Source organism: Pan paniscus, chromosome 11, assembly GCF_029289425.2.
Source record: "Pan paniscus chromosome 11, NHGRI_mPanPan1-v2.0_pri, whole genome shotgun sequence".
NCBI lineage: Eukaryota > Metazoa > Chordata > Mammalia > Primates > Hominidae > Pan > Pan paniscus.
The window spans coordinates 122,177,599-122,204,291 of NC_073260.2; positions in this window are offsets into that span (position 1 = coordinate 122,177,599).

A 26,693-nucleotide genomic window follows, 5' to 3' on the forward strand; every position below is an offset into this window, starting at 1 on the left:
TTGTCTGATATAAGTATCAGTCTTATATAAGCTACCCTTGCCCTGTTTTGGTTTCCATTTGTGTTGGAATATCTTTTTTCATTGCTTCACTTCCAGATTATGTGTGTTCTTGCTAGTAAAGTGAGTCTCTTGTATGCGATATATAGGTAGTTTGTTCTTTCCTTTTATTCATTCAGCCACTCTGTGGAAAATTTGGAAATTTTAATGTATTGGAAAATTTAATCTATTTACATTCAAGGTAGTTATTGACAGGTAAGACCTTGCTACTGCCATTTTGTAATTTGTTTTCTGGTTGCTTGGTAGATCTTTTGTTTCTCTTTTCCTCTCTTGCTGTCTTCCCTTGTCGTTTGATTATTTTCTGTGGTGCTATGCTTTGAACACTTTCCTTTTATATTTAGTGCAACTACTACTGGTTTTTGCTTTGTGTTTACGATGAGGCTTCCAGAAAATATATTATACTTATAACAGGCTATTTAAGGCTGATAACAACTTAACTTGAATCATACAAAAATGCTACACTTTTACTGCCTCCCCCACTTTTATGATTTAAGTGTCAATATGTATATACTTTTGTAATTTGTATCTTTTAACCATTTATTGTAGCTACTGTTGTTTTTGATAGTTTTGTTTTACAACCCTGGTAATAGAGATAAAATTGCTTTATATATCACCCTTACAGTATTAGTGTTCGGAATATCACTTTGGACTTTTGTTTCAGGCTAAAGGAATCCCTTTAACTATTCCTGTAAGACAGGTCTAATGGTGATGAACTGACATCGTTTCTGTTTATCTGGGAAAGTTTTTATTTCTTCCTCATTTCTGAAGGACAGCTTTTCCAGGCAAAGTAATCTTAGTTGGTAGTTTTTTTTCCTTCTGCACTTTGTATATGTCATCCCACTCTCTCCTGGCTTGCAAGATTTCTGCTGAGAAATCTGCTGATAGATGTATTGAGACTCCCTTGAATCTGATATTTTTCTTATCTCTTATTGCTTTCAGAATTTTTGTCTTTGATTTTTGATAATTTAATTATGATGTGTCTTGGTGAACTTCCCTTTGGGTTGAATTTAATTAGAGACCTCTGAGCTTCCTTTACCTGAATGTTGTCATCTTTCCCCAGATTTGGGAAAATTTCAGCCACTGTTTACTTAAATATGCTTTCTGGGCCCTGTTTTCTCTTTTCTCCTTCTGAAAATCTGAAGCAAATGTTCATTCTTTTGATAGTGACCCATAATTCACATAGGCTTTTTTTTTTCATTATTTCTGCTCTTCTGATTGTATAATTTCAAATGTCCTGCCTTCAAGCTCACAATAATATCTTCTGCTGAATCAAGTCTGCTGTTGAAGCTTCTATTAATTTTTTTCAGTTCAGTTGTTGTATTTTTTATCTCTAGGATTCTATTTGATTTTAAAAAATGATTCTGTTTCTTTTTCAAACTTCTCACTTTTCTTCATAAATTGTTTTTCAAATTGTATTTAATTTTCTATCGATATTTTCTTTTAGTTCACAAAACTTCTTTAAGATAATCATTCTAAATTCCTTGTCAGTCATTTTATAGATCTCCATTTATTCAGGGTCCATTATTAGAGATTTATTAGTTGCTTTTTTTGGTGTGATATTTCTCTGGATCTTTGTAAACCTTACACTAGTGTCTACACATCTGAAGAAATGGCTACCTCTTCCAGTCTTTGCTAATTTTCTTCAGTAGCAATAAACCTTCACTGTTTAGTCTAGCCTGGGATTCTGGATGGCCCAGCTGGTGGCAAGTCCTGGCAGGCAGGCCTTGCTGTGAGATTCTCTAGCTGGGCTGTACTGCTGACTGCTTTGAGGTCAAATGGAAATGCTGGCTGTGCTCTAGAGTTTGATGAGATCACTGGCTGGACTCTGTAGTTAGGCAGAGCTATTAGCTAAGTTTTGTGATTGCCTCTGAGCAGAATTACAGATTGTCTTCTCTCACTAGGTAATACTGCTGTTTGGAATCTGTAGATGAGCAAAGCCATGTGCTAAGCTCTGAGATTAGGCAAGATCTCAAGATCACTTCTCAGCTGGGGACAGTGGTTCACGCCTGTAATCCCAGCAGTTTGGGAGGCTGAGGGAGGCAGATCACCTGAGGTCAGGGGTTTAAGACCAGCCTGGCCAACATGGTGAAATTCCATTTCTATGAAAATATAAAAATTAACCAGGCATGATGGCAGGTGCCTGTAATCCCAGCTACTTGGGAGGCTGAGGTGGGAAAATTGCTTGGACCTGGGAGGTGGAGGTTGCAGTGAGATGAGATTGCACCACTGCACTCCAGTGTGGGTGACAGAGTGAGACTCCATCAAAAAAAAAAAAAAAATGCTCTCCAGATTCCTCCTCTCTAGGCAGGGCATCTCTGAAAGAAAGGGAGCAGCCCCAGTCAGGGGCTTATAGATAAAACTCCCATCTCCCTGGGACAGAGCACCTGGAGGAAGGGATGGCTGTGGGTAGAGCTTCAGCAGACTTAAACATTCCTGCCTGCCAGCTCTGAAGACAGCAGCGGATCTCCCAGCACAGTGCTTGAACTCTGCTAAGGGACAGACTGCCTCCTCAAGTGGGTCCCTGACCCCCATGCCTCCTGATGGGGAGACACCTCCCAGCAGAGGTCAACAGACACCTCATACAGGAGCACTCCAGCTGGTATCTGGCGGGTGACCTCTGGGACGAAGCTTCCAGAGGAAGGAACAGGCAGCAATCTTTGCTATTCTGCAGCCTCTTCTGGTGATACCCAGGCAAACAGGTTCTGGAGTGGACCCCCAGAAAACTCCAGCAGACCGGCAAAGAGGGGCCTGACTGCTAGGAGAAAAACTAACAATAGAAAGCAATAGCATCAACATCAACAAAAAGGATGACCATGCAAAAACTCCATCCAAAGGTCACCAAGAGCAAAAACCAAAGGTAGGTAAATCCACAAAGATGAGGAGAAAACAGTGCAAAAAGCCTGAAAATGCCAAAAACCATAATGCCTCTTCTTCTCCAAAGGATCACAACTCTTTGCCAGCAAGGGAACGAAACTAGACAGAGAATGAGTTTGATGAATTGACAGAAATAGGCTCCAGAAGGTGGGTAATAACAAACTCCTTCAAGCTAAAGGAGCATGTTGTAACCCAATGCAAGTAAGCTAACAATCCTGATAAAAGGTTAGAGGAATTGCTAACTAGAATAACCAGTTTAGAAAAGGACATAAGTGACCTGATGGAACTGAAAAACACAGCATGAAAACTTCATGAAGCATACACAAGTATCAATAGCCAAATCGATCAAACAGAAGATCGATTGAAGATATCAGAGACTGAAGATCAACTTAAAGTATGAAGACAAGATTAGAGAAAAAAGAATGAAAAGAAATATAGGACTATGTGAAAAGACCAAACCTACGATTGATTGGTGTACCTGAAAGTGACAAGGAGAATAGAAACAAGTTGGAAAACACACTTCAGGATTTTATGCAGGAGAACTTCCCAAACCTAGCAAGACAGACCAACATTCAAATTCAGGAAAAGCAACCCCAAGACATAATTATCAGATTCACAAAGGTTGAAATAAAGGAGAAAATGTTAAGGACAGCCAGAGAGAAAGGTTGGGTTACCCACAAAGGGAAGCCCATCAGACTAACAGTGGATCTCTCTGCAGAAACCCTCAAGCCAGAAGAAAGTGGGGGCCAATATTCAACATTCTTAAAGAAAAGAATGTTCAACCCAGAATTTCATATCCAGCCAAACTAAGCTTCATAAGTGATGGGAAATAAAATTCTTTATAGACGAGCAAATGCTGAGAGATTTTGTCACCACTAGGCCTGCCTTACAAGAGCTTTTAAAGGAAGTACTAAATATAGAAAGGAACAACCAGTACCAGCCACTGCAAAAACAAACCAAAATGTAAAGACCGTCGACACTATGAAGAAATTGCATCAACTAATGGGCAAAATAACCAGCTAGCATCATAATGACAGGATCAAATTCATGTATAACAATATTAATGTTAAATGTAAGTGGGCTAAATGCCCCCATTGAAAGGCACAGACTGGCAAATTTGATAAAGAGTCAAGACCCATCGGTTTGCTGTATTCAGGAGAACCATCTCACGTGCAGAGACACACATAGGCTCAAAATAAAGGGATGGAGGAAGATTTACCAAGCAAATGGAAAGAAAAAAAAGCAGGGGTTGCAATCCTAGTCTCTGATAAACAGACTTTAAATCAACAAAGAAGGGCATTATATAATGGTAAAGGGATCAATGTAACAAGAAGAGGTAACTATCCTAAATATATATGCACCCAATACAGGAGCACCCAGATTCATAAAGCAAGTTCTTAGAGACCTGCAAGGAGACTTAGACTCCCACACAATCTTAGTGGGAAACTTTAACACCTCACTGTCAATATTAGACAGATCAATGAGAGAGAAAATTAACAAGGATATTCAGGACTTCAACTCAGCTCTGGACCAAGTGGACCTAATAGACATCTATAAAACTCTCCACCCCAAATCAACAGAATATACATTCTTCTCAGCACCACATCACACTTATTCTAAAATTGACCACATAATTGGAAATAAAACACTCCTCAGCAAATGGAAAAGAATGAAAATCATAACAAACAGTCTCTCACACCACAGTGCAATCAAATTAGAACTCAGGATTAAGAAACTCACTCAAAACCACACAACTACATAGAAACTGAACAACCTGCTCCTGAATGACTACTGGGTAAATAACATATTTAAGGCAGAAACAAAAAAGTTTTTTGAAACCAATGAGAACAAAGGCACAATGTACCAGCATCTCTGGAACACAGATAAGCAGTGTTTAGAGGGAAATTTATAGCACTAAATGCCCACAAGAAAAAGCAGAAAAGATCTAAAATCGACACCCTAACATCACAATTAAAAGAGCTAGAGAAGCAAGAGCAAACAATTCAAAAGCTAGCAGAAGACAAGAAATAACTAATATCAGAGCAGAACTGAAGGAGACAGAGACACGGAAATCCCTTTTAAAAATCAATGAATCCAGCAGCTGGTTTTTTGAAAACAATAACAAAGTGTATAGACCGATAGCCAGAATAATAAAGAAGAAAAGAGAGAAGAATCAAATAGACACAATAAAAATGATAAAGGGGATATCACCACTGATCCTACAGAAATACAAACTACTATCAGAGAATACTATAAACACCTCTATGCAAATAAACTAGAAAATCTAGAAGAAATGGATAAATTCCTGGACACATACATCCTCCCAAGACTAAACCAGGAAGAAGTTGAATCCCTGAATAGACCAATAACAAGTTATGAAATTGAGGCAGTAGTTAGTAGCCTACCAACCAAAAAAAAGCATGGGACCAGATGGATTCACAGCCGAATTTTACCAGAGGTACAAAGAGGAGATGGTACCATTTCTTCTGAAACTATTCCCAACAATAGAAAAAGAGGGAATCCTCTCTAATTCAGTTTATGAGGCCAGCATCATCCTGATACCAAAACCTGGCAGAGACACAACAACAACAACAAAATTTCAGGCCAATATCCCTGATTAACATTGATGCGAAAATCCTCAGTAAAATACTGGCAAACCGAATCCAGCAGTACATTAAAAAGCTTATCCACCACGATCAAGTCTGCTTCATCCATGGGATATAAGGCTGGTACAACATACGCAAATCAATAAATGTAATCTATCACATAAACAGAACCAGTGACCAAAACCACGATTATCTCAGTAGATGCAGAAAAAGTTTTTGATAAAATTTAATACTCTTTCATGCTATAAACACTCAATAAACTAGGTATTGATGGAATATACCTCCAAATAATAAGAGCTATTTATGACAAACCCACAGCCAATATCATACTGAATGGGCAAAAGCTGGAAGCATTCCCTTTGAAAACCGGCATAAGGCAAGGATGCCCTCTCTCACCACTCCTACTCAACATAGTATTTGAAGTTCTGGCCAGGGCAATCAGGCAAGAGAAAGAAATAAAGGTATTCAAATAGGAAGAGAGGAAGCCAAATTGTCTCTGTATGCAGATGACATCATTGTATATTTAGAAAACCCCATCGTTTCAGCCCAAAATCTCCTTAAGCTGAGAAGCAACTTCGGCAAAGTCTCAGGATACAAAATCAATGTGCAAAAATCACAAGCATTCCTACACACCAATAATAGACACAGAACCAAATCATGAGCAAACTCCCATTCACAATTGCTACAAAGGGAATAAAATACTTAGGAATACAACTTACAAGGGATGTGAAGGAGAACTACAAACCACTGCTCAAGGAATTAAGAGAGGACCAAAACAAATGGAAAAACATTCCATGATGATGGATAGGAAGAATCAATACTGTGAAAATGTACGTTCTGACCAAAGTAATTTATAGATTGAATGCTATTCCTATCAAGCTACCATTGACTTTCTTCACACAATTAGAAAAATCTACTTTAAATTTCATATGGAACCAAAAAAGAGCCCGTATAGCCAAGGCAATCCTAAGCCAAAAGAACAAAGCTGGAGGCATCACGCTACCTGACTTGAAACTATACTACAATGCTACAGTAACCAAAACAGCATGGTACTGGTACCAAAACAGATATGTAGACCAATGGAACAGAAAAGAGGCCTCAGAATTAACACCACACATATATAACCATTTGATCTTTGACAAACCTGACAAAAGCAAGCGATGGGGAAAGGTTTCCCTATTTAATAAATGGTGTTGGGAAAACTGGCTAGCCATATGCAGAAAAATGAAACTAGACTGCTTCCTTACACCTTATACAAATATTAACTCAGAATGGATTAAATATTTAAATGTAATACCTAAAACCATAAAAACCCTAGAAGAAAACCTAGGCAATACCTTTCGGGACATAGGCATGGGCAGAGACGTCATGTCTAAAACACCAAAAGCAATGGCAACAAAAGCCAAAGTTGACAAAGGGGATCTAATTAAACTAAAGAACTTCTGCACAGCAAAAGAGACTGTCATCCAAGTCAACAGACAACCTATAGAATGGGAGAAAATTTTTGCGGTCCATCCATCTGACAAAGGGCTAATATCAAGAATCTACAAAGAACTTAAACAAATTTACAAGAAAAAAACAAACAACCCCATCACAGGGTGGGTGAAGGATATCAACAGACACTTTTCAAAAGAAGAAATTTATGCAGCCAACAAACATATGAAAAAAAGGTCATCATCACTGGTCATTAGAGAAATGCAAATCAAAACCACAATGAGATACCATCTCATGCCAGTTAGAATGGCGATAATTATAAAGTCAGGAAGCAACAGATGCTGGAGAGGATGTGGAGAAATAGGAACACTTTTACATTGTTGATGGGTGTGTAAATTAGTTCAACCATCGTGGAAGACAGTGTGGTGATTCCTCAAAGATCTAGAACCAGAAATACCATTTGACCCAGCATCCCATTACTGGGTATATACCCAAAGGATTATAAATCATTCTACTATAAAGACACATGCACATGCATGTTTATTGCAGTACTATTTCACAATAGCAAAGACTTGGAACCAACACAAATGCCCATCAATGTTAGATGGATAAAGAAAATGTGGCACACATATGCCATGGAATACTATGCAACCATAAAAAAGGATGAGTTCATGTCCTTTGCAGGGACATGGATGAAGCTGGAAACCATGATTCTCAGCAAACTAACACAAGAACAGAAAACCAAACACTACCTGTTCTCACTCATAAGTGGGAGTTGAACAATGAGAACACATGTACATAGGGAGAGGAAAATCACACACTGGAGCCTGTCAGAGGGTGAGGGGCTAAGGGAGGGATAACATTAGGATAAATACTTAATGTAGATGATGGGTTTATGAGTGCAGCAAACCACCATGGCACATGTATACCTATGTAACAAACCTGCACATTCTCTACATGTATCCCAGAACTTAAAGTGTAATTAAAAAAAAAAAAAGAAAATGGTAGCTAAAAGGTTGAAAACCTAAGTACAGATAAGTAGCTGAGAGGCTGAGAAGCTGTGCAGAGTTTTTAGCAGTTTCATGTGGTCACAAGAGACAAAAGTTATAGTTCACCAAAGATAAGAGATTGCAGTAATCACTCCAGATTTTCTGTTGGAACCCAAAGTGTTACTCCTTAGGAGTAAGAATGAGACAAAAATATATGAGCATTTATAGGAATTGAACACAAAGGAAAAATGCCATAAATATTTGAAAAAATATTTAAATAACCTGTAAATTATTTGCCCTCTCAAACTATGAATCAAATATGAGGTTAGGTTAAAAATATTTTTAGACATTCAAGGTCTCAAAATATGTACCTACCTGCCCTTTTTCTCAGAAAATTAATCAAAGATGTACTCCACCAAAATGAACACAAGATTAGGAAACAGAAGATTCATACAGGATTGAGGGAAAACAGAATCCACTGGGTAATGGTAAAGAGAGCTCTTGAAAGGACAATTGAGCAGTAAGGACAATCTGTCCAGATTGAAAGAGGTTGGAAGTCTCTAGGGAATGATTACTCAGGAAGATGAAATTAGTATCTTATGTGTCTGAATGTATTAAGAGTAGATTTAGACAACTGGCTAAGAGTAGAGATTAATGATGAGTACATAGACAACTAAGCAAAAAAAAAAAAAAGATTACTGCTCAGCCACTTGGGATGTACTGGGCCAGAGGCTTTGCTCCACAGATGTGCATATATGCATACTTGTCTCCTGGCCTGGAGAAGCTTTAAGCAGAACACTGAGGCTTTGTGTGGTCACTGCTTGCAGCTGGAGTTGGGCAAGATCAGATACTTTTCTTTGCAGCTAATTGCTGACCTGCACTTGCCTTCTGGCCCAGGAAAGTCTAAAGCAGAGTGCCAATACTTGGTGGGGCACTACATAGCTGCTGAAACTATGTTGGGTCAGATGATTTCCTCTGCAGATATTCCAGGTCCTGTACATGACTCCCTGTCTGGGGAAGGCTTAAAGAGAGTACTGAAGATTGATGGTGTTGTCCCTTGGCCACTTGGGATGTGCTGGGCCAGAGGTTGGGTGAAGCAAGATGCTTCCCTCCACAGATAGTCACTAATCTGCAATCTGCCCTTGCCTCCTGGCCTAGGGATGACTTAATGGGAGCACTGGGGGCTGAGTGAGGTTGCTACTCAGCTACTGGCATTGTTCAGGCCAGTTGCACCCCTCCACAGATATTCCAGGACCTGCACTTGCCTCCTTGCCTGAGGAAGGCTTAAGAAAAGCACCAGAGGTATGTAGGATTGCTGCTCAGCCACTGGAGTTTGGCATGGCCAGATGTTCCCTTCTACAGATATTCATGAATGTGCACTTGCCCCCAATCTAGAGAAGGTTTATGCAGAGCACCAGGGCTGGGTGGAGAAGCTAAGTAGGGACTGGAGTCTGGCAGACTTGTCAGCTGTGCTTCTTGTGGAGTGCTGCTATTGGCTAGTTTTTCTAGTGGAATGCCTTCTTTTGCCATAATGCAGAGCCACTGCCAAGATTTGCACATTGGTTGCTGTGAGCCTTACCCCTATTCTTTGTTTTTTAACTGAACCCACCTGGTCTAGCCCCAACAAAACTTTCAATGTTTCTCATGGGGGGAGTGGTGAGGAAACTGAATTTCTACTTCCCACTCTCTTTTCCCACTGTAGAAACCATGGGCCCAGGAGTGATGTGCTGGGTGATGCTGTGCTGGCTTGAGGGAAAGATGATGTAGTCAAAGTGAAAACTCTTACTTTTTGAATGTACCTTTCTCAGTTCTGTGGTCCAAGTGGGTGTCTCAGCCTCTCTCACACATTCAGGGATATTCACGAAGGTACTCTTGTCTGTGGTAAGTTGCTAGCTCAATTTCTCTAGACTGGAGCCAGAGAAAATATTCTGCCATTTCGCTGATGTCACTTTCCACATATGATAAACTTGAGTCTAAGTATTTTGAGATCACATACAATAGGGATAGAAGATAATGGCCAGACCTTCTCAAGTTAGGGAGTCTAATGTGTAATCTCCTATAATGCCAGAACACCCCCAATGACTATACTTTCAAATAAGAACAGGTAAGAAGTAAACTACTTTATGCAGATTTGAAGCCTAAAATCACCCAGGTTGTCCAAAGAAATCACAACCATTATCTTCCTCTTAAAAAAAAAAAAAAAAGGATCTCAAATTGGTAGGACTTACGGATTCATAGCAAAAGAAAAGCAAATTCTCTGAGACAAATGTGCCTTTATCACAATCTTAAAAGAATTCCTAGAAATGAATTTTCCAAGGAAAGTATGCAACAAACACAAAAATTTAAGCACATAAGCAAATAATGCTTCATGAAAAAGAAGAACAGCAATAACAGCAAAGAGGTTTAAATATTTCAGATGTTGGCATTAACAGACACAATGTAAATAAATAGGCCTACTCTGATTAAATTATAATATATAAAATTAAAACTACCTATAGGGAACAAAAAAACTATAAAGAATAACCAAGAAGATATGCAAAAGAACCATACTGAATTCTGGAAGTGAAAAATATAATACTTGAAATTTTAAAACGTAGTCATCAGGTTAAACAGTAAATTAGTTATAGCTGAAGAGAGTGTTAATTAACTGGAAGATAAATGTGAAAAAAAATCCACAATGAAGCATAGAGAGAATATAAAATAGGAAAAGGAAGGTGAGATTAAAAGACTTGAAGAAAAACTTAAGAAAGCTTAAAATACATAAAAAACATTTTTAATTCTATTTCAGGGAAGAAAGGAAAGAGAATCTGATAGTGACAATATTTGAAAGTATAATGATGGGATACTTTCCACAATTGATGGAATGCCTAATCTATAGTTTGTTCTTGTTTTTGAGAAGCCCAGTGAGTTCCAAACAGAATGCATAAAAATAAATCTACACTGAGGCACGGCATAGAAATACTGTAAGATACTAAAGACAAAGATAAGATCTGAAAACATCCAGAGAAAAATTATATATTACCCTCTAGGAGTAACAGACTGACAGCTGACTAGGAACAATAAAAATCAAAGCTAGAATACAGTGGAGCAATGTCCTTAAGGTGCAGAAAAATAATAATGTCCAATCTTAGAATTCTTTACCAATCTACAATGTCTTTCAACAGTAAGGGAAACAAAATTTTTCACTCTCTGCTCAGTACTGACCTCTGGCAGACATATTTTTGTGATTTAATGCAACATTCTTCTTTTAATTGATTGTATCTGGCATCATCACTAAACTGAAGAGTGGCCAGCTAAATTCTCTCTTCAGGGAATTTAGAATTGGGCTTGAGAAATAGTCTGAGCTGGTCTCTCAAGTCAAAGACAGTTCTAGTTAATGATATATTTCTATGAATTTCATCAAAACTTTTAAATTAATCACATAAAGTTGTTCAGAATAACTTATCTTTTTAATAACTGTAGCATCTCTGGTGGTGACCTCTCTCATTCCTAATATTGGTTACTTGTGCCTTATCTCTTGTTTTCCAGATTGCCCTTGCCAGAGATTTGTTAATTACATTAGCTTTAAAATAAAACAACATTTGGTTTTTTCATCTTCTTTGTTTTTGTTTCTATTTAATTAAATTCTGTTCTTATCTTTATGATTTCATTTCTTCTATTTCTTTGGGTTTATTTTACAGTTTTTCTTTTTGAAGTTTTGAAATGGATGCTTTGCTCATTAATTTTTAACCTATCTTCTTCTCTAATACAAGCATACAAGGCTATAAATTTCTAAGTACTGTTAAAATTGCCTCCTGTATGGTTTGAAACTGTTTTGTTAGAATTAAGTTGAAAAGGTTTCTAATTCACCTCCTGAAAAGGTTTTAAACCTTTTCAACTTAATTCTAACAAGAGGTTTAGAAACCTTTTAAACATAATTCTAACAAAAATTTGAAAGTTTGTCACTGATAGATATTCACTAAAGGACATTTTAAAGGATGCTCATTAGTCTGAAAAGAGTGATCTAAAATGGAAAGTATTATATGCAAGTAGGAAAGAATAGAAAAGAAAGTAGTAGTATGTAAAATATTCAAAAAAATTGATGATATAAAATAACATTTTAGTTGGGAGATGGTAGTACTTACTTGAATTAATAAGTTCCAAGATATTGTAAGGGAAATGGTAAAGGTATTGATTAAATTTAATTTTGATAAGGTAAATAGATATGTATATTGTAAATTGTCGCCTACACATTAAATGAGTAGAGTATATAACCTTGAAGGAAGTTCAGGAACAAAAGGAAATAAGAATAAAATGCTTAGTTAATACAAAAGAAGGCAGAAATGAAGACAAAAAGAAACAAAACAGATGAAGATAAATAACACACAATAAGATGGTACAAAAATCTGAGTATGTGACTAATTATATTCATTGTAAATGAACCAATTGCTCTAGTTAAAAAAGAAAGATTGTCATACTGGGTTACTAAAAAATAAAATCCAAGTATGTATTATTTATGAGATGCACCCAAAATAAAAGGATATAGAAGGTTAAAAAGTTAAAGAATAGAAAATTTGTATCATATAAACAACAATCAGAAAAAAGTGTGTAAGTATATTCATATTAGACAAAATTATCTTTAAATCAAATATACATTTAATATACAGAAATATAGAGGTGTGGAGTGGGAAATCAGAGGTCTCACAGCCTTCAGAGCTGAGAGCCTGGAACAGAGATTTACCCACCTACTTACTGACAGCAAACCAGTGATAAGCATTGTTTCTATAGATTATAGATTAACTAAAAGTATTCCTTATGGGAAATTAAGGGATGGGCCAAAATAAAGGGATGGGTTTGACTAGTTATCTGCAGCAGCAGCGTGTCCTTAAGGCACAGATCACTCATGCTATTGTTTGTGGTTTAAGAACGCCTTTAAGCGGTTTTCCGCCCTGGGTGGGCCAGGTGTTCCTTGCCCTCATTCCGGTAAACCCACAACCTTCCAGTGTGGGCATCATGGCCATCATGAACATGTCACAGTGCTGCAGAGAATTTTTTTATGGCCAGTTTTGGGGCCAGCTTATGGCCAGATTTTGGGGGGCCTGTTCCCAACAGAAAAAAACAAAATCTAAAGAGAAATAAGCAAATCTATCATCATATTGGGAGGTTTTTAACATTACACCTCATTTGGGAATTTGCAAAACAAAAAGGACCAAAATAAAAAGCAAAAAGCAAAGCTCTAACTATATAGAAGATCAACATGGTTAAGAAATTTGACTTAATGCGTATTTATAGAATATAGTACTCAAGAATTGAAGAATACCTTTGTTTTTTATAAACAACCATGTAACATTCACAAAAATTGACCATAGTCTGGGCATGTCTTCACAAATTTCCGAGCATTTAAAACTGTGTTTTCTGACCAGAGTGAAATAAAGCCAGAAGTCAGTAACAAAAAGATATCTGGAAATTTTTCTATATATTTGTAAATTAGGAAATATTCTTCTCAATAGCCCAAAGTTCAAAGCAGAACTACAAGGGAAATTAGAAACCTTTTCAACTTAATTCTAACAAAACAGTTTCAAACCATACAGGAGGCAATTTTAACAGTACCTAGAAATTTATAGCCTTGTATGCTTGTATAAGAGAAGAAGATAGGTTAAAAATTAATGAGCAAAGTATACATCTCAAAACTTCAGAAAGAAAAACAGTAAAATAAACCCAAAGAAATAGAAGAAATGAAATCATAAAGATAAGAACAGAATTTAATTAAATAGAAACAAAAACAAATAAGATGAAAAAACCAAATGTTGTTTTATTTTAAAGCTAATATAATTAGCAAATCTCTGGCAAGGGCAATCTGGAAAAAAAAGAGATAAGGCACAAATAACCAATATTAGGAATGAGAGAGGTCACCACCAGAGATGCTACAGATATTAAAAAGATAAGTTATTCTGAACGACTTTATGTGATTAATTTAAAAGTTTTGATGAAATTCATAGAAATAAATCATTAACTAGAACTGTCTTTGACTTGAGAGACCAGCTCAGACTGACTATTTCTCAAGCCCAATTCTAAATTCTCTGAAGAGAGAATTTAGCTGGCTACTCTTCAGTTTAGTGATGATGCCAGACACAATCAATTAAAAGAAGAATGTTGCATTAAATCACAAAAATATGTCTGCCAGAGGTCAGTACTGAGCAGAGAGTGGAAAGTTCTCAGAGATACAAGGTTATGTGGGGAAGACACACTTCAAAGGAAAAGTGGAAAACATGCTATACCACTTATCAATATATGTAATAAATACTTACTTATATATTTGTTTCCCATCATTAGAATTCTCCAAACTCTTCTTATCAGAGTGTCTGGAATATGGTGGAACTCAGTCCATATTTATTGAAAAAATAATTTAATTAAAAAATTGTAATCTCTTTGGGATTTCATATTTTTAGCTCTAAAATAGGAATAACAGTACTTTATCCCTGAAAGCATGGATTGGATCCAATAATACTAAGTGTTATTGTTTAAATGTGTCCCCTAAAAGTTCATGTATTGGAATCTTCATCTCTTTGCCCTCATGAGTGGATTAGTGGATTAGTGAGGGCTCTGCCCTCACAAGTGGATAAATGTCACTATCACAGGAATGGCTTTGTTATCACAGGAGTGACTTTGTTATAAAAGTGAGCTCTCACTGGCTGTCTTCCTTGTGCTCTCTGCCATCTTATGATGCAGCAAGAAGGCCCTTACCAGATGCAGGCACCATGGTCTTAAACTTCCTAGTCTTTAGATGTGAGTTAAGTAACTTTTTTTTCTTATAAATTACCAAGTCTATGATATTCTGTGATAGCAACAGAAAATAGATTAGGACACTGTGGTGCTTTTTTTAGATCCATTATCACATGTAAGACTTTTAAAATGTATTTTAGTGGACACAGATGTCCGTAAGATTGAACTGATGTGGAGAAGGCTGCACTAGTGTCATCATTTCCTTAGCTGTTGAGAGTGGGACCAATGCTGGTCTCCATTTCTGAGCTCTCATTCCTTAAGCACAGACTTTAGAATATACTTCTTCCATCTGGGAGGGGCTGACCTTTCTTAAAGACTGACGTTCTGTTTCTTTTGTGGATTTTATCTTTGGTCCCTCATCCACCTTTTTCAGTTTCTGGAAAAATCTGATTCCCAAATTGCAATAAAGTTCATGGATGCCAGGTGAATTTTCTCGAACATTATCCTGTCACAACTCAAGCCCATTCATGTTATTTTCCTTTATAAAAGACTTTGTGGTGAATACATACATTTTATCCTACAGATTTTAAAGATATCACATTTTTAAAAATCAAATTAAATCTAACTCTAAGACCCAATTTTTATAGCTGGCAGAAAATTCCATCAGTACTTAATGGGAGTTCTTCCCTCTGCCTAGAGTAGTCCAGAAACCTTACATGATGCCCATAAAAAATGAACGTAGCTTCTAATTTGCTGTCATAGATGCCACTGATAGCCTCACTTTCCAAACCTACATGGCATCTGACGTGTTGACATCTCTATAGCTACTGTGCCAACTGAGGCATTTGCCTAGCAAGAAGCAGCAGTGCCTGGGGCAGGCTTCTCGGAATCACCTGTCTGAGTTCTCACTATCTAGGTCACCAGGTTTGCATCCCTGACTCTGGTGAACTGCCAACCTTAGTCCCTTCTCTACCTGAAGAAACGTCTCTCTCTCCTGTCTCTCGCTCTCAGGCATTCTTCTCTCTTCTCTCCCCAGCCAGGATACTGAGCACAATCTCACCCAAAGACAGAGTCTTTGTCTTGCTCCCAGGCATTCTTCTCTCTCTTCTCCCCAGCCAGGATACTGAGCACAATCTCACCCAAAGACAGAGTCTTTGTCTTGCTCCCAGGCATTCTTCTCTCTCTTCTCCCCAGCCAGGATACTGAGCACAATCTCACCCAAAGACAGAGTCTTTGTCTTGCTCCCAGGCATTCTTCTCTCTCTTCTCCCCAGCCAGGATACTGAGCACAATCTCCCCCAAAGACAGAGTCTTTGAACACATGCACAAAGAACGTTATTCTTCCAACAGCTTCTCCTTTGGCCCTGCCAAAGCTCCAGGGCAAGGGAAGAGAAAAGCTCAGGCTGTCTTCTTGAAAGGAGACTGCAGTGGATTGGGTAGGTATAAATGGAAAATGCAAATTAATAATAATAAAATTATACTGCCACACTTTCAAATAGTCTCCTTTAAAAAAAAATAGAATAGAGTTCAAAATCTGTAGCCTGACCTCTAAGGCCTGCATTATCTGTTTTCTATTTGCTTTTCTAGTTTTTATCATTCTCTATATTTCTAATGCTCTGCAGAACTACTCATAGTTCCCCCACATTCTTCTAAGACATTTTCATGCTTAAGCAACTGTGTTCAAACTTCTGTCTCTGTGTGCCCTCCCCCCCATCTCCTTAGTAAACTTCATTCATCTGTAAAAATTCAGCAGAAGGCTTATCCCCTCAGGGAGGCTTCTTAAGGTGGAAATGACACTCTTCTGTAGACCTTACTATTCCCTCTAACATTTTAGTACATTTTAAAATATAAATGTCTGTCTTCCTTTACAATTCCATTAAGTCATTGAGGACAGTAATCATTTCTATTCATTTCTCCATCCCAATATCTAGCCCATTCAGCTTACATATGATGCCCTATAAAAAAACATAGACAATCAAGAATTAACAAAATAGAGAACCAGCATGATTGGATCTACAAGCATGTGGGCCCAGAAGCCTTGGTCTTTGAAATGGTATGTATTTGTGTGTGTTTCACCACCACCTTCAATCAAAGGTTATTTGATATGTAGGAGGCATATCTTTTCAACCATATTTATGCCAGGGCCTCATTTTTCTTTCTTTCAATGCATTCTGCCTTAAAATTCTTTACATTTGTGATGTGAATTCCCAGCCGTTGGCTCCTGAGTCCACTGTTGGAGCTTCACTAATAGTTAAAGCCAGAGGTCCCAAACTAGCAGCCAGCCAGTGAAATACAGTCAGTCCTATTTGGCTTGGTTTGCAAATATTTTTGTTTTTTTAATCTGAGTTCAATGCTGATATGGTTTGGCTGTGTCCCCACCCAAATCTCATCTTGAATTGTAACTCCCACAATTCTCACGTGTCATGGGAGGAATCCAGTGGGAGATGATTGAATTACGGGGACAGGTTTTTCCTGCACTGTTCTTATGATAGTGAATAAGTCTCACAAGATCTGATGGGTTTAAAAATGCAAGTTCCCATGCACAAGCTCTCTCTTTGCCTGCCACCATCCATGTAAGATGTGACTTGCTCCTCCTTGCATTCTGCCATGATTGTGAAGCCTCTGCGGCCATGTGGAACTGTAAGCTCAATTAAACCTCTTTCTATTGTAAATTGCCCAGTCTCGGGTATGTCTTTATCAGCGGCATGAAAATGGACTAATACAAATACTCTTCACATAGTTACCTCTCCTCCTTAGCTCTTGAAGGTATTTAAATGTGTCCCCTAATCTAAGCCAGCTCTGCATACAAGCCAGTCAGCCTTTAAATCCTTCCCTCTTTCAAGACAAGAGTTGGTCTAATAAGCAGTTGACCATTTTACCATGGTGGGTACCTGAGAGTGCATGTGTGTTGAGGTGAAAAATGGTACAGGAAGCAGGAGAGATAAAAGGGCAAGACACAAGAGAAGAAACAGAAAAACATGGCACCTGTCAGTTCCAGTTCTGCCCTGTCCCCAGTCCTTCTTTATTCTAGCTCAGGTGTACATGTTGACAGGTGGCCTATCCAAATGAGAATTTGCCCAGTGTCGGGAAAATCGTCTTAGTGTCCACTTCACTTGGGTAGTGTTTATCCACTTATATACAATAAGTGTTTTAATAAATGTAGTTCTATTCAGTTTAACAAGTAATTATTTTGAACTTACACTGTGAGGGGCTATGTCCTAGAGCCACTGTGTCCACATACTTGGAGAACATACAGTTTGGAGAAAAAGACTGACATGGAACCATATTACTATTGAATAATATTAATTACTATTATTATAGTATAATTAGTAACATTAATGAATAAGACAGCTATACAGACTGTAATGGGGGAATAGAGAGAAGAGGCCCTAGGCCCAATATGGAAATTCAGGGTAGACTTTCTGAAGGAAGTGCCCTTTGTGCCAGGAAAAGAAGGGCACCTAGGGCTCATGGTAAGGATGGTGGTTGCCTAGGAGATAAGGCTAAATAATAAATTATGATGGATATAGTATGCCATTTATTTAAACTTTAATCCAAATTCAATGGGGATCCCTATAATATTTTTAAAGTAGGGAAACAAAGTAATTAAATTTGAATTTTAGATAGTCTGATGCTCTAAACAGATACCCTACTTAAACTATGTTATTTTAATAAATGCAATATAAAACTATTTGTGTTGCTTGTCTATCATACCTGTGTGAATGAATGTACATACATATATGTCTTCTAGAAAATTCTAGATGTTACTTTTCTTTCATTATCTGTTTTCTTGCTTTGGACACTGAGATAAGGCCACTTGAAATGATAGGCTACAAACCAGCCAAAGACGGTCAAAAACTTCCAAAAGGAACGTAAAATCTAAGAAACTCCAGTTTTAAGTTAGCAAGTCAATAAATCCTCTGGAAATTTACCAGATACTGCCTGAAATTTGTTCTACCTAGTTTTTTAAATACTCTAAGTTCTCACATCAATTCAGTTCCAAATTTAAAAACTATATATATTTAGGGTCTGTAATTGTGAATTGTGTGTTTTTGTCACTATGGTAAAATTACCTTTATAGATTTTTAAATGAATGCCAGTACTTGCAAATTGATTCTGCATGTTTTCCATTAACGTTTACATGAATGATTAACAAATAGGATCTCAATTAAGGAGAAATTACAGGGACTATTTAAAAGGCCATCACATTTCAGCTTACCTCCAAGCTGTGGCTTCTACCCCATTGATCATATTTCTCAGTTTGCCAACATTCTGGCTTTCATAAAACCAAGACTTCAAGCAGCTAAATATTGCTTAAAAGAGAATTTCCCACTAGGTTACTTTCTGTAAATCTGCAAATATATTACAATGTGAGGATAAGTGTTTGTAGGGCAGGATCTTTGCAGTGGGATTGGAGGGGAAGAAACTTCATTCACTTTGTCTTTGTCTCCCAGCTCCCAAATGGATCCAGGCATGTGATCTGTCACTTCCTTAGTTACTGCTGGAAGCTCTTTGAAAACATATCTCATATTTTCTGGTTTCTGTCTTTTTGTAAGAATTTTGAATAGAAATTGTGAAATTTGTAAAGTTGATTCTCTAAGTTCTCTTGTCCCTCACTTTGACCCTCATAGGCACCACATTTTGATCCCTGGGTTTCCCAAATTACTCCCATATTTGTCCCAAACACCTCTTCATGATCCAAAGCAGATGTTCTCTCCTTTTTCTCTCCCATTTCAAATTTGGAAGTCAGTTGGCCGGAAAATGTATTGTCACTAACCTATTAATGGCTGAGACGTTTTTCATATGTTACTCCTGCTAGAGAGGTTTGTATTTTTACCAGAACTGATTTGCCCACATTCAAAGAAATAAATCTATGAAGATTGTGGCAAAACTGATTTCTTTTGAGACGGAGTCTTGCTCTGTCACCCAGGCTGGACTGCAGTGGCGCAATCTCGGCTCACTGCAACCTCTGCCTCCCGGGTTCAAGCGATTCTCCTGCCTTAGCCTCCCAAGTAGCTGGGATTACAGGCACACGCCACGATACCTGGCTAATTTTTGTATTCTTAGTAGAAACGGGGTTTGACTATGTTGGCCAGGCTGGTCTTGAACTCTTGACCACGTGATCCACCTGCCTCGGACTCCCAAAGGGCAGGGATTACAGGCGTGAGCCACTGTGACCAGCCCAACTGATTTATTTTCTTAAGCAATATGCTTTTCACTCCCTAATTTGGCCAATTGCTGTTGAATTAAGTTACTACCGTGACAGAGGAACTTTGCCAGGAGCTGATGGATGCCCAGATGGAACAGTCATAGATCTTGCTTTTAAGCAGCTTACAGTGGAATAAGCAGCACAGCGTTTTGGACAGGAGGCACCAGGCTGGTAGGGACCTTAATTACTGCTGTAGCCCTGTGCCTACAGAAACCTGTGGTTCATAGACACGCAATAAAATTTGTTGGGATTAAATAGGTAATTGAGAGATAAAGAGACCAGAGATAAGCTAAGCTTTCCATATTTTCTGCCACCTTGCAGGTCATGGCAGGGAGGCAGTTCATTTTGGAACTAGAAGTTTAATGGGACCCCTGCAAAGGCAAACACACCTTTGATTGGCTGGTGTTGCTAAAAAGCAGAAGAAAAACAAAATGAACCTCCCAAAACTGTGAGTAAGACAAAAAACAAAAAATCAAAGTCTGTGTCTGAAAGATGGAAGGGAGAGTCTATTGAGGTCTTTGAAACCCTACCTGGGGACTCTAGGGTTTTGGCTACAAGCCAAGATGAGGAGCATAAGAATAATTGAATCAAGGTAATCAGGATAGGAATAAACTGATGAAAGACGTGTTAATACTTGGTGAGAGATTTTTTTAATGTGGCTGAGTTTTAAAATTTTTATTTAAACAATAGCATTCACAATAGTAGTTGCTATAACATAAAAGTCCATATAGCCGTTGAAATCACGTATAGATTGTGATTAAAATGTGTGTGTGTATATATATATACACATAAAAACAAGTTTGACAGGAAACACACTAAAATGTTAAGTAACAATGATTATCACAAGGAAGTGGAATTATGGATGACTTTGATTTTCATTCCTATATTTTCTTTATTTTCCGAAAATGTTTAAGTAACAAATATTTATAGCCAGAAAAATGTTGGTGTAAATCAGTAGTAATTATTTAATGCCCCTGAAAGATTTTCCTGACAAGATGTGTGTGGAAAATTCAAGACTGTAATTCTGGGTGTTAAGAGAGGCTCAACAGAGATCTGCCTCTTAAATGTCAGTGAGGACAAACACCCTGCTCTCAAGCAAGAAATTGCACTGCTGACCTGGAAGTGCTATTAAGTACGTTTTGCTTTAATCTGATTTAAAAAAAAAAAAAACAAATCTAAACAACAACTCTGAGGGATGAAAAGGCAGCAAATGTCACATTCTCTGAAAAGCTCTTGGTGGGGGGAAGGGGATGATGGAGTTGGAAGTGAAGAGATGGGAAGAAAATGACAAATTTCCCTAAATGCTGATTCTGTGATAATATTAAGCTGTGAAAACTCCTCTACCTTTTCTCCCCTCTTGAGTCAAGACAAAAATAAAGCCACATGTAGATGTCTTGTGTACATAACCCAAACTGGATTGAGCTTTTAACAAATCTATTGAGATGTGTTCGTGGTATTTATCCTTTTCTGTTTAAATTGAAGTACTTGAAAAATGTCTTTGTGGTATACACAAAAATGTAAACAATGACTAAAGTTTAGGAAAGGTAGATTTTGAGATGATTTTTATTTTCTTCTTTTGCTCATGTTCTAAGTTTTACTTTTCCTATGAGCATATATTACTTGTACAACAAGAAAAAAAAGGATAGCACTTGAGAGCATCAAGAATAAGTAAAACAAAACAAATGTGTGTGAACAGAGAATAGACAATGAGAAAATATACCCACCACTACTGGGTCTTCTCTGGGACATAGTGTAGGGGATGGGTAGGTTCCTACTCTTACTTTCTTCTTAGGGTGTTAGCCATACTTTCTAAAATAGGCATGAGAAAATGATACATATATCATGATCTTGCTTGTAAAACACAAAATTGCATACCTATATAATATATAGATTTTGCAGGGAAATGTTTAGAAGTATTTAGACTAACCTGGGAAAGTGATCTTTTCCTGGGAAGATGGATTAAAAATGAGAGAGGAAGAAAAATTGCTTTTTTTTCATTGACACAAGTGTTCTGTTTGATGTTTTGCAACAAATATCTATGACTTCAGTAATTTTTACAAAGAAATTGGAAAAGAAAACAAACACAAGAAAAGCTTGACAAACCTAGGTTGGTCTCAGCTGTTTCCTTTGCACTCTTTCACATATGTTTCCTTTGGAACCTAGAGAGGAAGACTTTTCTGTTGTGTGGCTCTGCCATTTCAGTCTGGGCTTTCAGTCAGGTTATGGACCCTTTTAATTATTTCAAATACATTTTAAAAACAAATATTTATTTTTCCATAAAATTCTCTCCATTTTTGCAGTGTAGTTGAAAAGCAGGGAGCCAAGAAGAGCTAATTTGGAATCCCAGACTTCTCTTCATTTTACATGTTAATGTAGTTTGGATCTGTGTCCCTGCCCAAATCTCATATTGAAATGTCATTCCCAATGTTGGGCCTGGTGGGAGGTGATTGGATTATGGGGGTGGATTTCTCAGGAATAGTTTAGCACCATCCTGCTTGTCTTCATGGTAGTGAATGAGTTCTCATGAGACCTGGTCATTTAAAAGTGTGTAGCTCCTCCTCCCTCATTTTCTTGCTCCTGCTTTCACTGTGTGATGTGCCTGCTCTCCCTTGCCTTCCACCATGACTTGAAGCTTCCTGAGGCATCCCCAGAAGGAAATGCCACTATGCTTCCTATACAGCCTGCAGAACTGTGAGCTAATTAAACCTCTTTTGTAAAAAACAAATTACGCAGTCTTAGGTTTTATAACAATGTAAGAATGACCTAATACACATGTCTACCATATAGGAGATGATAGGACCTATGAGTGTTAAAAATCTGTCAATTTGGCTTATTTTTTTTACTTTTGGAAATGAGACTGATGGGTAAATAGTACTGTTCATCTCATTTAATGGTGTCCCCTATGGCTACATACAGAGCAAAATAAAAATCTGCAGAGGTCAATAACTTTAGTAACCCAAAACCTAGCAAATTCTTCATGGCACTTCCATTTATTTTACCAGCTTTTAAAAAGGAGAATTCTGTCTTATAAGAAACTGGGGACATGGAGTTCAAAGAACCATTTTGGTAGGGCTGTAGTGTTCAGTTGTGCAGACTGGGCACTGCACAAAGGTGCAATGTGACTTCAGAGTTTTGCCTACCCACAGTTCTTTCTTTCTTCCTGTGATAGGTTGAATTCTATTCTCCACCACTTTCCAGAAAAAAAAAAGATATGCTGGAGTCCTAACCCCCAGGCTCTCAGAATGTGACCTTATGTGGAGATAGGGTCATTACAGAGTTCATCAAGTTGAAATAAAGTCTTTAGCGTAGGCTCTAATCCAATGTGACTGGCATCCTTATTAAAAGGGGAAATTTGGACACAGAGATAGGCACAGAGGGAATACAATGTGACGACACAGGAAAAGCACCATGTAACGGGCAAGAGATGGCCAGGTCCACAAAAAGTTAGAGGAGAGACATGGAACAGATTCTCCTTCACAGCCCTCAGATAGAACCTCCCTTGCTGACACCTAGATTTCAGACTTCTAGCTGCCAGAACTGTGAGACAGTTTCTGTTGCTTCAGCCACCCAGTTTGTGGTACTGTGTTATGGCAAGCACAGGAAAATAATACGCCCCCACCTCTACCCTGAACTTTTCTCAATTTTTATCTTTCCATGCCTTTTTTTCCCCTACTTCCTCTCTGACTTTTCTTGTCCGTGGAAACTCATGTATAATCCTCTCCTCTGCTCTGGGTTTTATTGGTTAGTCGAAAATGTGGTCACTGTGTTCACTGAAATAAGCCAGACCCTAAGAAATTTCCAAAGAAGAAGAAAGCCTGTTGGGAGCATCACTGTTATTAGTCATTGTGTTTTTGTTTAATTTATATTTCAGGCCTTACCAAAGCCAGTGTGTTTGACTCTATGTAGCATATAGTGCACATCCGAAGTCATACCTGAGCAAATACCTCCTAAATTATGGCCGGATGCATGCAGAACATCATGTTCATCAAATAACACTGCATTCTGTACTTCATACAAATGATCACTTATTGGCCATCGTCAAGCACCTCTGTGCTGTTTGTTTTACTTTCTGCCCAGCAGACAGACTTTTTTGTGATCACAAGAATTGCTTTTTATCTTAGCAGTCAACATTGTGTATAAGCTTGATTTGATACAGCAACCTGTCAGGAATAAAGACAAAACAACCCCCAAGCAACATCTCAGGCAGTTCTGAAACCAGTACTTTCCAAGAAGTACCGTGTTCTGAATTGTGAAGATGAGATCTCACCAGCAGCATTCCCAGCCAGGATTAGACCACACTAGCCAAGCAGTAAACTTAAAGCTCCAGTAGCAAACATAAACTTCACCTTTGTTTCTTCGGGGAACAAGAGGAAGGAGCATCAGTAGGCTCTTTTCTCTGAAAAATACACCTGAAGTCTCGACATCTTGTAACTTCTTCAGTCTTCATTGTGAGGGCAATTATGCCTCAGTTCCCAAAGGTTTTGTAGGGGCATCAATCATCTCAGGCCGGGTTTCTCCCACACACTAACATCTATAGATCTACTAGTTATAGGTATTCTGAATGCTATAGCATATATAGATTTACTGGTTGTCATTGAGGACAACTTCACAGCTTCTTGTCAAGTGCCATTCATTTGATGGCATTGTTATCATAATTTTCCTGAGAAATTACTTATAATGAAACATTGCAGTGAAGGTTCATATTCCTATTACTGAATATGAACTATTTTTAAATAAACTCCTGAGATATATTTGTGAATTGTACCACAAAAGCTGCTTCATACCATTGAACAAATTGTGCATGATCCTAAGTGGGGAATGTTTCTCACATCCCATTTAACCACTTGCAAACACCTAATCTTCGTTTACAAAACGCAGGAGTTTCGGAATCCAACAGACCTGGGCTCTGGGTCATAGTTTCCTAGTTACTTAACCTCTCTGAGCCCCCAATTCCTCTTCTGTGTATAACTGAGAAGGGTGGCAAACGCTATACAGAATTACTACTGTCTTCTGAAGTGCATGGATCAAGGTAAGAGAAAGGCGTTCATGTCAAGTTTTCTGTAGGGTTTTTTTATCCTGCTACAGAAATAATGGCTCTATTGTTTGGATGGGTTTGTGTATTTTGTTTAGTTGTTGTTTGTTTTTTGTTTGTTTGTTTCATGGTGGTTCTAAAAGTGTTGTCCCAGACCAGAGGAATTAACACTACCTGGAAATTTTTAAGTTATGCAAATTCTCAACCACACCTACAGAATCAAATCTGCCCCTGCCCGCAAGCTGTGTGTGACTGTTGCATGCTCAAATTTGAAAACCACTGGACAGCCTAAAGAAAGGCTTCAAGCTGAGTTTAGATGCAGAGAATTGAGAGAATTGAATAGTTGCTGCATAATAGAGTGAGAGGAACCTGGAGTTCCTAGGTACAACCTAGGAAGGGGATATATGAAGACTGGAACCAGTAAGATGGTGAAAGCCTAAGGCGTTGCATGAGTTGACAAGGGCAACCGTTATTATGGGCAGTGAGAAAGCCCGAGTCCAGAGGTGCAGGGACTAACAGGACATTAACAGCAGGGCTGTCTAATATGCTCTTCAATTTATTTTCTTTTGATATAATTTTGTAACCTCCTACCTCATACCTATAAATCTTTAGTAAAATTTCTCCTCCATGCAATAGGCTTACATTGGTAATGACCTTATTTTAGGGAGGGAGAAATGGAAATTTGGATACATGCCAAGATGAGATAAATACATTGGTGGATAAAAAACCAGGCAAAAGATATCAATGCAGGCAGAAATGAGAGTCAGAGATGATATTACTCCAGGGCAGAGTTTCTCAACCTCAGCATTACTGGCATTTCAGACTAGATGAGTATTTATGGGGGCTGTCATAGTTATTGTAGGATGTTTAGCAGTATTCCTGACACCCTAGATACCACTAATACCCCTACCTTAAGTTGTGACTATCAAAAACATCTTCAGTCATTGCCAAATGGACAGTGTAGTTGTCTTTTTTGTGTCACTATAAAGGAATACCTGAGATGGGGTAATTTATAAAGAAAAGAGGTTTAATTGGCTTATGGTTCTGCAGGCTGTACAGGAAGCATGGCACCAGCATTTGTCCCTGGTGAGGGCCTCAGGTAGCTTACAATCATGGTGGAAGGCAAAGGGGGAGTCAGCATATCACATGGCTAGAGCAGAAGCAAGAGAGGGAGGGAGGAGATGCCACACTCTTTTAGACAACCAGATCTCATATGAACTACTAAAGCAGGAATTCACTCATCACCAAGGGGATGGCTAAGCCATTCGTGAGGGATCAGCTGCCATGATCCAGACACCTCCCACCAAGCCCCTCCTCCAACATGGGGGATCGCATTACATGAGATTTGGAGGGGACAAACATCCAAACCATATCGGGGGTAAATTACTTCCCTTAAAGAACCACTACTCTGGAATCTTCTGGGTGCCCTGGATTTTCTTAAGGACATGTAATGGGGGAGATAATTGGAGTGTGGTGGGCCATTCTTATCTGAATCATAAGTAAACAGGATATCTAGATGGCTGTTAAATCTTACAGAGTAGTATGAAAACTTAATAAGAATATGTATAAAGTACCTAATACACATAGTACCTCTTTCTTTTCCATTTCTATTATAAACATTTTTAGGACACCCTGACCCATGATGTTCATAAAGATGTGTGCATTGTTTTGTTTACTATTTGTTAAGAACTGTGAAGGATGTGAGATTTTTCCATTTGCAAACTAACAAGTTAACCTACTACACATCATGGATGCTAAAAGAAGACATGAAATAGCTGGATTAGAGAAAAA